Below are 11,675 nucleotides of genomic sequence, written 5' to 3'. Positions count from 1 at the left end.
AGTTATTTAGGTGAAAGCTCCAAAATGCTTGCCTAATATGTCTGTTTATCCAAAAGGAAGTAAAAAGGGAGAGCTAGAAAGATAGCATTTCATTACATTACATGGCAATGCAATGCACAGTTGCTGAAGTTGAACCAAAATGAGCTTGTAATCTGGCTTCTGCAACTTTGAACATGAAAAATCCAATGAGGAGAAGAAAAGCAAAGCCAAAGAGTCCATCCCAAAATCCGACAAACAAGCAAAATGAACAAAAAACATTGAATTCAATTCTTTCTGATTTTAGAAACTGCATTAAAGAAGGGGTGCACCAGTCCTGGAGATACTGCAATACCAGGTCAATGCGTGGAGTGGACAGAGCAAGCTCTTTTTCCATCTCCCTGTTCTAAAAATCCATTTAATATATGGTCCCCAGATAGGGGACGTATCAGATATTAAACTGATAAGAACAGATACTACACTTGATCTTAGCCAAAAGGCCGAGAAGCGATAACCAGAATTGGTTTCAAACTACGGAGCCACCCAAGGATCCTGAAAAGTCCATTTGTGGAGATGAGCTCCTGGACTCCCGTTAAGAAGACATGTTGTCAACCTCTAGATCCCTTACATGCCTGCACTTTTCGGCTTGCTGCTGCTGCAATCCACGCGTTTTAGATCTGCATAACTCCACCTCTTTAAACACAGCACCTTCACCCCCTGCTGTTCCCACCCGCCTCAACACCGTTGGAAGGGAGGAGAACCAATTAAGGCGGGGGGTGGGGTGGAACGAGCAGCTGTCTACCCTTAGCAGGAGGGCTGCTGATTACATACCTCTCCTGCTGCTGCTGCTGCTGCTGCTGGCTGTCCAGCAGCAGACTGAAGGTGGCTGCTGCTGTGCACAGGTATATAAAGGCTCAGAGCCTATTATGACACGCGCAGCCAGCGTTCCATTGCCACATTCCATCTACTGCAGGCAGGATACCTGGCTGGCTGAATGTCGCTGAGAAGCTCACAGAGACCGCCATAAGCAACAGTTTAACAGAATGCCACAGACTAATCAACCAAACTTTTTGGGTTGGGTTCTCTTTTATAGTCTGCAGGCATTAAATGAAAGAAGTCAGTGTTCCAGCAGAGGGAGACAACGTTTCAGAAAAGGCATTGTAGCAAACCAAAAAAGAAATTTTAAGCGCAGCAGAGTAACCAGCGCACATACCTGTTAGCTCAGGTGAGTTTAAAAGGCTGCTGTTGATAACAAGGGCATTTGCTAAATAGATGGTGTGTGTGCAACAATATACTGAAAGGTCAATTATATTGTGCAGCTTATCTCACCACCTGTAGTTATTTAGGTGAAAGCTCCAAAATGCTTGCCTAATATGTCTGTTTATCCAAAAGGAAGTAAAAAGGGAGAGCTAGAAAGATAGCATTTCATTACATTACATGGCAATGCAATGCACAGTTGCTGAAGTTGAACCAAAATGAGCTTGTAATCTGGCTTCTGCAACTTTGAACATGAAAAATCCAATGAGGAGAAGAAAAGCAAAGCCAAAGAGTCCATCCCAAAATCCGACAAACAAGCAAAATGAACAAAAAACATTGAATTCAATTCTTTCTGATTTTAGAAACTGCATTAAAGAAGGGGTGCACCGGTCCTGGAGATACTGCAATACCAGGTCAATGCGTGGAGTGGACAGAGCAAGCTCTTTTTCCATCTCCCTGTTCTAAAAATCCATTTAATATATGGTCCCCAGATTGGGGACGTATCAGATATTAAACTGATAAGAACAGATTTTTTAATTTGGCTATCCCCTGCAGAGGGATAAAACCGTTTATTAAAACTTTAACAAATTACAAGCATAATTACACAAATACCAAACGTTAAAAGACAAATGAAATTTACAAAACAAAAAAATACAAAGATTTTAAATAATTAGGTTCCATTGGTCAACAAGCCATTTTTTGGAAATATGTACATTTTTCTTTTTGTCAATTAAATAATAAGTATACATTTCACATAAACATAAACTTAAAACATCATTCACTGATAAAACATCTTGTTTAAAAATAGCAATGTTGCGCGCTTTCCAGAGAGATGACTTGGCGCAGTTCACTGTCTTCCAAGCCATTGTGTACTGGTCCATTGTGGGGCATTCCATAAGTCCGTATAGCACAGTTTTATATGTAAAGTCCTTGAGGTCTGCCACCCTTTCCAGTAGGGGGAGCAGTCTTCTCCAGAAATCCTTTGCAAAATTACATGTCCATAATAGATGTTCCACCGTTTCCTCGTCTTGGCATCCGGCTCTTGGGCAGATGGCAGACCTCACAAATCCTCTTCTGTATTGGAATGCCCGGCAAGGAAGACAGCGGTGCATGCAACTCCAAGCCAGATCTCTCTGTTCATTAAAAAGATAAAAAACGTTAATCATTTTCCAGATAGACATAGATTTGTCATCATATCTGTCAACATTACATATTTCCTCACTTTTACGTATTTCTTTAATTAGTTTCTTACTATTTCTTAATTCCTCTATTTTCTTAGTCCCTAAATTAAAATCGGACACTATTTTCCTTAAAATCTCATAATGCGTCGACAAATTAAAAGCATGGGGCACAGATATATTAACTTCATACCATCCAAACTTTCTCATAAAAAATCCTGTATTAAAACGCATAAAAAAGGACCAATAGTGATTCTTAAAAAGGGCATTAAAACAGTAAACGAACAGATGGATTAAAAGAAACCTATTAAAATCTGGAAAATCTTTACCACCTTTTACTTTTGATTTCATCACGATTTCTCTTTTCAGCTTTTCCATTTTTGAGTTCCAAAAGAAGGTAAAACAGGTTTTGGTTATCTTTTTTAAAACATTAACAGGCGGGGGGAAAACCATGCTAAGATACAATAAAAGAGGTAAAATCACCATCTTTAAAACCAATACTTTACCCTCCATTGTAAGTCTCCTCATGTTCCACATACATATTTTCGTATTTACTTTCTGTGTAACTGTTTCCCAACTATTATAACCATCATTATTTTCAGTGAATGATATACCTAAAATGGAAATGGATTCGGAGACATTAATTGGTACATCACGTAAAATCATCCCCCCAACACTTAAAATGTTACACTTATTAAAATTGATTTTAAAACCAGAAGCTAGGCAAAAGGATTGCACTTGATGGAGAGTGGCCGTAAGTGATGGTGCATCTGTACACAAGACCGCCACGTCATCCATGTAGCCTACAACCTTGGCCTCCAAACCACCGCTTCCAGGCAGAGGGACACCGCATATCTGTTTATTTTGGCGTATTGCACATAACATTGGTTCCAGTGCACAGATAAACAGTAGGGGGGACAGAGGGCATCCCTGTTTCACCCCTGACCGTAAAAATACCTCTTGTGTCTTAAAACCATTCACTAAAATCTTACTTGTACAATCCTTGTAAAATGCTTTAAGCGATAGTAAAAACCCTTCTGGTATGCCCATTTTCTCTAAAACTTTAAAAAGATAAAAGTGTGAGACACGGTCAAATGCTTTTTCAAAATCAATAGATAAAATCGCCATTTTCCCCTTTCTGTCTTTCACATCCTCAATACAGTCTTTCACTAAATTCAGATTGTCCCATATACTGCGCCCCGGCACCCCACACACTTGATTAGAATGAATAACTTTGCTGATGACTTCTTTTAGACGATTTGCACAAATTTTAGCCATTATTTTATAGTCACAATTTAAAAGTGTTATTGGTCTCCAGTTTTCTAATTTTGATTTATCGCCTTTTTTGTATAGGAGGGAGACTTCACCTTTCTTCCAGGAATTTAATAAAACCTTATTATTAAAAACCTCAGTAAACAAATAAAACAAATCATCTTTTAAAATATCATAAAAACATACATAAAATTCTATTGGGATGCCATCAGGACCAGGGACCTTTCCAGTTTTAAAACTTTTAATAGTTTTTAACACTTCTTGTTCCGTTAAAACTTGGGATAAAAACTCTTGGGATGCGGGATCTAAAACAGCTGTTAGTCCTTGCAGTGAATCATCCATTAATTTATTATCTATATTTTTTCCATTAAAAAGATTAGAAAAAAAAACCTCAACTTTACCCAGCATATTTTTTATATTATTCTCACCATCTATATGGTCAATTATCACTTTTTCTTTTTTATTTTTCCTAAAAAAATATCTGGAACACTTTTCATTTTCTTCTATATGTTGTACTCTAGAACGAAAAATTATCTCTTTTCCTTTTTGTTCTAGCCATTTTGAAATCTCTTCTTTTAAGTTTGAAATATCAACTTGTACATCTATCCCATTGTCTCTGAGCTTAAATAATGTTTGTAGGCGGGTATTTAAAATTCTATATTCTTCATATTTTTCTTTGGCTCTACATATACTCTTTTTAATAAAAAAGTCTTTTATTTTTACTTTCATTCTATCCCACCATACACTCATAGTCTCATTTGTTTTTTTCCCTTTTCTACATTTCCTATAAAACTCAATAAAATCTGATAAAATCTGCGGGTCGGTTAAAAGGGATACGTTCATTTTCCAGCTTTTCTTACCACATTTTTTGTTGTCATTTACTTTTATGGTAAAGGATAAAAGTTTATGGTCTGAAAATATATTAGTTAAAACTTCACATTTGGCAGGTATTGTTTTATCTGAACCAAAAATAAAATCAATCCTAGAGCTACAATTAGCATTGCTCCAAGTGAAACTAGCGTCCTCTGTGCTGTCACTATGACACTCTTTATATATGTCTATCAATTTAGCATCTTTGACTATATCATGTAGCATACCTGAGGTTTTATCGTAGTTCCTGCTTACAGAGCTGGAGCGCCGGTTTTCACCTTTTAAAACACAATTAAAATCCCCTGCTAAGATAAAAGGTTCAGAGTTATTAATAAATAATGGTAAAAGATCAAGCATTTCGGCTCTTTCATTTTTCTCTGGGGATCCATAAAAATTTAAAAACTGCCATCTAATACCATCAATAAAAGCTTTCACTAATAAAATACGACCTGGTAAAATTTCCTGAATAAAATCAATTAAAACGTTCCCTTTAAAAAGTATGGCTACACCCGCTGATCCTGCAGCATTCGATCCGGACCAGACAGATGGCCCACACTTCCACTCATCTTTATATTTTTAATATGACATTTCATGTGGGATATTACATTCTTGCAGAAAAAATACAGATGCAGTAAAACACGTAAAAAAATTAAAAAGAGCAGTTCTTCTCGTGTTAGATTTTATGCCTCTCACGTTGAGGGAAATACCTTTGAGTTCAGCCATCATTAGAAAATGTAGAAATTTTACTTAGGTAACTAAGAGCAACGGATTTACCTGTCCGATGAACCTGATCAGACCACTGGGCTTGCGCCTCCCTCCTCATCTGATATTATCGTCACGAGAGTCTCCGTGGAGGAGGAAAGATTACCACATTTATATAAACCCGACGCTACACTGGCATAGCTCGGAGGGCTGGCTGGCAGAACCCGCTGGGTCTCCATTGGCTGGCCATGCAGTTCCTCATCAGGTGGGTCCCCGAGGGGTTCCGACGCCCCTGTTTGACCTGTAGAAGGTCGTCCTAAAGGAGGAGGTTGCGCACAAGGCAGAGCCTCTGACTCTTCAGAGGCAGCAAGATCCCGGTCCCCACCTGTAGCAGCGGAGACCGAAACCCCTGAGGGTCCAGCGTCCACGTCCCCTTCTGGAGAAGTGTCCATCTGTTCACCTCCTGCTGCCTCCTCCGAACCACCCTTTTTCTTTTTCTTAGGACCCACCTTTATCCACTCAGCGCCCTCAGCACTAGGAGACCCAGACTGGGCATGGGCTTCTGTGTCGGCCTTTTGCCGGTCCCTTTTGACCTTACCAGTAGTGCCCTTCTGCTCCTTCTCAGCCCTCCTTTTGGACTCCCGCAGGTCCTGCAGCCAGGTTTTGGGATTTGGTATTTTACCTGTCATAGACTCTGGAGACACTTCACTATTTGGTACGCCCTTATTGTCTCCAGAGGCTCCAGGTTGTTGTTCCTCCTCCTGAGGGGTGGTCTGATCTTTTGGTCCTTGGTCGGACGTCTTGGACTTCCCCTTTTGCTCATCTTCCCGAAATCTGTGAGGGCAAGAAAAATAAAAGTGACCTGGAGTCTGGCAAAAACTGCATTTCTTTTCCTTAGGGCATTCTTTTGTCTCATGTTCTTCACTAGCACAATTTCTACATGATACATGACAGTTTTCTTTTGAATGACCATAGCGCCCACAATTTCTGCAATATACTGGCATCCCAGAAAAGAAGAAATCCCCATTTGTTTGCCCAATTTTGAAACGGGCAGGGGGGAGCCGTATACCACCTGGTGTATTTGGATCTCTTGTACACTTCACAAGGAATTTCCACTTAGATGTCCATATGTTATATTCGTTTAATATCTTCCCAATACATTTAACACTTTTAAAATAAATTGCTAGAAATGACATTACTTCTGGAGCAGAAACAAAGGGCGAAAATATTTTTACAATAACCAGTCTTACCTCATCCAGGACGTGCTCAACAATTTGTATCCCTTTCAAAACAGGACTATTTTCAACTTTTTTTAACTTTTCTAGTACATCTCTAAAAATACCTTCTCCGGTGAATGTGATGTCATAGTCACCTCTTCTGGGATAATCCTGGATGGAGAGAATTTCATTTCTTTGTACGCCAAGAAGGTTCCTGAGCACGTCCTGGACTACATACCCTAATTTCCTCATATCCGAGCCACCCGCCGTGAAGTGAACTCGGATAGAGTTTTTTAGCCTCGCATAAAGAGGCACGAGGTTAGGGTCAACCTCCATGGAAAAAGGCAACAAGGTTGCAAATTGCAGCCGCTTGCAATCTGCGCTCCCAGTGTTCTTGCAGCGAAAAACACCTGGAAGCTGGGGGATCGCAACTCGTTACCCTGGGACTAAGCCCTCTCCCTAATAGCAGCAAGCAGGTTAAGTCCACCAAAGTGGACGATCCTGCCAGGCCAAGGAGAGGGGTACCCGAGTGCCCTTCAACCACAATCTCCTGCAATAAAGCACTTGATCGTAGCCAAAAGGCCGAGAAGCGATAACCAGAATTGGTTTCAAACTACGGAGCCACCCAAGGATCCTGAAAAGTCCATTTGTGGAGATGAGCTCCTGGACTCCCGTTAAGAAGACATGTTGTCAACCTCTAGATCCCTTACATGCCTGCACTTTTCGGCTTGCTGCTGCTGCAATCCACGCGTTTTAGATCTGCATAACTCCACCTCTTTAAACACAGCACCTTCACCCCCTGCTGTTCCCACCCGCCTCAACACCGTTGGAAGGGAGGAGAACCAATTAAGGCGGGGGGTGGGGTGGAACGAGCAGCTGTCTACCCTTAGCAGGAGGGCTGCTGATTACATACCTCTCCTGCTGCTGCTGCTGCTGCTGCTGGCTGTCCAGCAGCAGACTGAAGGTGGCTGCTGCTGTGCACAGGTATATAAAGGCTCAGAGCCTATTATGACACGCGCAGCCAGCGTTCCATTGCCAGATTCCATCTACTGCAGGCAGGATACCTGGCTGGCTGAATGTCGCTGAGAAGCTCACAGAGACCGCCATAAGCAACAGTTTAACAGAATGCCACAGACTAATCAACCAAACTTTTTGGGTTGGGTTCTCTTTTATAGTCTGCAGGCATTAAATGAAAGAAGTCAGTGTTCCAGCAGAGGGAGACAACGTTTCAGAAAAGGCATTGTAGCAAACCAAAAAAGAAATTTTAAGCGCAGCAGAGTAACCAGCGCACATACCTGTTAGCTCAGGTGAGTTTAAAAGGCTGCTGTTGATAACAAGGGCATTTGCTAAATAGATGGTGTGTGTGCAACAATATACTGAAAGGTCAATTATATTGTGCAGCTTATCTCACCACCTGTAGTTATTTAGGTGAAAGCTCCAAAATGCTTGCCTAATATGTCTGTTTATCCAAAAGGAAGTAAAAAGGGAGAGCTAGAAAGATAGCATTTCATTACATTACATGGCAATGCAATGCACAGTTGCTGAAGTTGAACCAAAATGAGCTTGTAATCTGGCTTCTGCAACTTTGAACATGAAAAATCCAATGAGGAGAAGAAAAGCAAAGCCAAAGAGTCCATCCCAAAATCCGACAAACAAGCAAAATGAACAAAAAACATTGAATTCAATTCTTTCTGATTTTAGAAACTGCATTAAAGAAGGGGTGCACCGGTCCTGGAGATACTGCAATACCAGGTCAATGCGTGGAGTGGACAGAGCAAGCTCTTTTTCCATCTCCCTGTTCTAAAAATCCATTTAATATATGGTCCCCAGATAGGGGACGTATCAGATATTAAACTGATAAGAACAGATTTTTTTTTTTTTTTTTTTTTTTTTTAAAACCACTCAGGTTTAGATATAAGCAAACAGTTAACCAGACTTCGTCATAAGTTATACTGCCACTTCATAAACATCATTGTGGTTTCTTTATTAAAGTATTATTCAACAAAAATACAAACAAGTAATCGTATGCCAGAGAAATTTCCAGAAAAATTATCAACGGTATTTAACCATATCCTGCCACTTAAGGTATTTCCACACACCTTCAGAATCTGTTCCACCACCACTACCTTCTCTTGTATCCCACAAATAGATTACATATAGTCTTGCTAAGATCAACCTAATACAATCATTTACTGTTAAATTTACTCTTTTAAACACACACAAATTTCTCACATCCCACAAGCTCTCCTGCACACACACCATAATAAACCACATCATCCTTTCAAGGCCACGACGACTAGCACCAAAACCAAACATAGCCACTCTCCAATCAATAAACTTCACACCAGCAACCCCTTTACACAGTCCACCCACACCTTTCCACACATCATACGCAAAATTACAATCCCACATAAGGTGCCTCACCGTCTCATTCGCTCCACAACCATCCCTTGGACATACTGCAGATCTTATGAGATCTCTTTTCTTCTGAAAATCCCTCACTGGCAAAATATTATGAAGGCCCATCCATACTATATCTCGCTGTCTATTCGACACACCTTGAATGCTTAACTTCTTCCATACCCGCGCAACTTCCATAGAACGCAATCCCACCACATTACTCTCACACTCATTCACACACATCTTCCCCATCACCTTCTTAACCAACATAAAGTCTTTCATTGCAACTGCTAACAAATCATTCTTCCTCACAAACTTCTCAATCAAACCATACCACTCAGGACACTTAAAAGCAACAGGCACATTCTTATCACGCTTCACCCAATTCAGACCATACAGCATCCATCCAGCCAAATACTTACACATAAATGCCCCTTTATTATTCTTCCCAATCAAAATGACCGTAGTCTTAATAAAATGCAATGTTAGAAACACTTCAATATTCGGAAACTTCAGTCCCCCATACAAATATTGCTTAAACAAAATCTCTCTCTTAAGTCTTTCCATCCTACTGCCCCAAAAAAACACAAAAATTAGTTTCTCCACTTTTTTAATTTTCCTATAGGGCACTGGAAAAATACAAGAAACATAAAGCAAAATAGGGAGAATAACAGCCTTAATAATAAGAACCTTCCCTACCAAAGACAAAGAACGTAACTTCCAAAAATTCATCTTCCGCACAATCCGCTCACCACAATCATCCCAACTCTCATAACCTTTCAAATCATCATTAAAAAAAACTCCCAACACTTTAATTGCACCATCCACACCAGCCACACCATCCATCTTAATCCTATTGTCACCAAAACATTTAAACATGCATTTGTTCCAATTCACACGAAACGCTGACGCGCCACAAAAAAAATTCAACAACAATTTTACTCTCTCCATAGAGGCCACACTCTCACTCACCACTACTACATCATCCATATATCCTAAGACTTTCACAGTCATTCCACCACTCCCTGGCACTAACAAACCACGCACCACTTTCTCTTTCCGAATCATACACAGCAGTGGCTCAATCACACACACAAATAATACCGGTGACATGGGACAACCTTGCCTCACACCAGACCTAATACACACTTTCTCACTCAAAAACCCATTCACCAGAAATTCACTCACCACCTCCCCATACAATCCTCTCACGGCACGCACAAATTTCTCCGGAAAACCCATTCTACGCAAAACCTCAAATAGAAACACATGAGACACGCGATCAAACGCCTTTTCAAAGTCAACAGCCATCACCATACACTTCTGCTTTCTTACTTTACAATCCCACAACACATCTCTTAAAAGACACAGATTATCCGTCATACATCTACCAGGCACTGCACACACTTGATCTTTACCAATCACATCAGCTACAACCACACGCATCCGACACGCCAAAATTTTACTGAATACCTTGTAATCGGCGTTCAGAAGCGTAATTGGCCTCCAATTACTCAAACACCTTTTATCCCCTTTCTTATGGATTAAGACCACCACTCCCTCCTTCATTGAACCCGCAAGCATCCCATTCTCCCACATAAACTGACACACTTCCACTAAATCCATACCCATCACTTCCCACATCATAACATATAGCTCCACAGGCAAACCATCCTTCCCAGGCGTCACATTTTTCCTTGCACCAAACACCGCTTTCTTAACTTCCTCCTCAATCACTGCCTCACATAGACCAGAACATCCATCCTTATCCACCTTACAATCCAAAGTCTTAAGCACTTCTTCTTTCAAACTCTCATCCACCCACTTCCTGCCAAACAACTCAGCATAAAACGTGACCACTTCCTTCATTACATCCTCCCCACTCACACAAACACCATCCACATCAAAAATCTCCTCCATACCCTCCTTCTTACCATTTATTTTTTTAAAGAAATATCTTGAACACTTTTCATCTTTATCAAGATGGACCACCTTTGACCTAAAAATTATTTCCCTTCCCTTCCTCTCCAAAGTCCTCTTCAAATCCTCTCTCGCACTTCTTAACAAATCATCCACATCCACACCACACATCCTCATTTTCTCCAGCCATTCCACCCTCATCATTAAATCTTTATATTGACTCCTAACCATGGCAGCCTTTTTATAGCCCCATCGACGAAAAAACTTTTGCACTTCATACTTCATCCAATCCCACCACACCAACACACTTTCAAACTTACTCTTTTGAGATTTACACCAACTATATTTTTTCTTAAAATCATTCACAATTCTCTCATCCTCAAGCAAACTCACATTCAATTTCCACACACCTCTCCCATGCACCCGCCTTAAATCCCCTCTAAACTCACCTTTCAGGCACACATGGTCCGAAAAAGGAACTGAAAATTGAGAAAAACCATCACATATTATATTTTTAGAAAAAAACATCCTATCAATCCTAGATGTTATCCCACCCCTGTCAGCTTTATAGGTTGGTGGTGGTGGCTTCCCCAAATAAACCTCAGCAGCATCAAAAAAGAAAAAATCAGAAATAATGTTTGCCAATTTTTTTCCTGAGGCATCAACTTTCCCCTCAGTTACACAGTTAAAATCACCTGTTACTATCACAGGGATCCTACCAGGTAATTCTAAACATAATTTATCTAATAAACTTAACCTGTCTTCTTTTTTGTAGGACCATAAATATTTATAATTTTAACTTTCCACCCCCTCCCACACACAACTGCAGAGATGCAACGACCCACCTCTATTACCTTATAATATTCAAAAACAAAATTTCTAT

At 40.2% G+C, this 11,675-nt stretch overlaps 2 non-coding genes and 1 pseudogene across 2 annotated transcripts; all 3 read right to left on the bottom strand.

Annotated features, from left to right (window-relative positions):
• Window positions 1–297: 297 nt before the first annotated feature.
• Window positions 298–488, bottom strand: LOC141231296 (U2 spliceosomal RNA). Its single transcript, XR_012297709.1, has one exon. It is a non-coding gene; the product is annotated as a U2 spliceosomal RNA (small nuclear RNA).
• A 1,121-nt stretch (window positions 489–1,609) lies between these two features.
• Window positions 1,610–1,794, bottom strand: LOC141231396 (U2 spliceosomal RNA). The gene has a single exon (XR_012297806.1). It is a non-coding gene; the product is annotated as a U2 spliceosomal RNA (small nuclear RNA).
• Window positions 1,795–8,187: 6,393 nt separating this feature from the next.
• Window positions 8,188–8,402, bottom strand: LOC141231441 (U2 spliceosomal RNA; annotated as a pseudogene).
• Window positions 8,403–11,675: the final 3,273 nt, after the last annotated feature.

This window comes from Phyllobates terribilis, unplaced genomic scaffold (genome assembly GCF_046119375.1).
Source record: "Phyllobates terribilis strain yellow unplaced genomic scaffold, ASM4611937v1 Scaffold_505__1_contigs__length_1300667, whole genome shotgun sequence".
NCBI lineage: Eukaryota > Metazoa > Chordata > Amphibia > Anura > Dendrobatidae > Phyllobates > Phyllobates terribilis.
The sequence above is the reverse complement of the archived record's forward strand: the minus strand, read 5'-3'. Positions and strand labels throughout refer to the sequence as shown.